Source organism: Buceros rhinoceros, unplaced genomic scaffold (assembly GCF_000710305.1).
Source record: "Buceros rhinoceros silvestris isolate BGI_N320 unplaced genomic scaffold, ASM71030v1 scaffold15329, whole genome shotgun sequence".
Taxonomy (NCBI): domain Eukaryota; kingdom Metazoa; phylum Chordata; class Aves; order Bucerotiformes; family Bucerotidae; genus Buceros; species Buceros rhinoceros.
The window spans coordinates 376-1,148 of record NW_010432218.1 but is presented as its reverse complement, the minus strand read 5'-3'; positions in this window follow the sequence as shown (position 1 = coordinate 1,148).

Sequence of the window (773 nt, the reverse complement as noted above, 5' to 3'; positions counted from 1 at the left end):
GGGAGTGAGCACAGTCCTGCTGGGATCCCACACCCAGCGCCGGGCTGGTTCCAGACTGACCAGGGATCCCGAGGACCACACAGGTGCCAACTGCCTACTTACACACAACTGTTGTCCCCAGCCTCTCTGGGGTGCAGGTGGGCTTGGACCTGACTCAGCACAGGGTGGTCCAGCTCCAGTAGAGCTGGGAACAGCCAGGGCTCTGCCATCTCAGGCTGGTCTTGGAGGGCAAAGTCCTGAGCGCCCCCAGTCAGGCTGCCAGCACCAGAGAGGAATGGCTCGCCCAAGAGAGGGGACAGGGGCAGAGGGAGAGCCAGCGGCTCTGTGCCTCTCCGACCTGGGACCAGCCAGGGCTCTGCCATCTCAGGCTGGTCTTGGAGGGCAAAGTCCTGAGCGCCCCCAGTCAGGCTGCCAGCACCAGAGAGGAATGGCTCGCCCAAGAGAGGGGACAGGGGCAGAGGGAGAGCCAGTGGCTCTGTGCTTCTCCAGGGCAAAGACAAGGAGATGGCTACAAAACCAGAAGCATTTATTGGCAGCAGAGCAGACTGGGCAGAGCTGGGACCCAACAGTCACAGCACCAGGGCAGGACACATCGTGGAAAGACAAAGGCAAAAAAAAAGAGGCACTGTGAACAACCGCTGCATGGGGCAAGGAATGCGTCCCCTGCAAGCTCCAGCTCCCTCCTCTGACCCTGCTTGGGGAGAAGCTGGCAGCACTCCCCCAGCTCTGGCTGGCCCCCACAGCCCCACGCCAGGCTCACGGGACCATGGGCC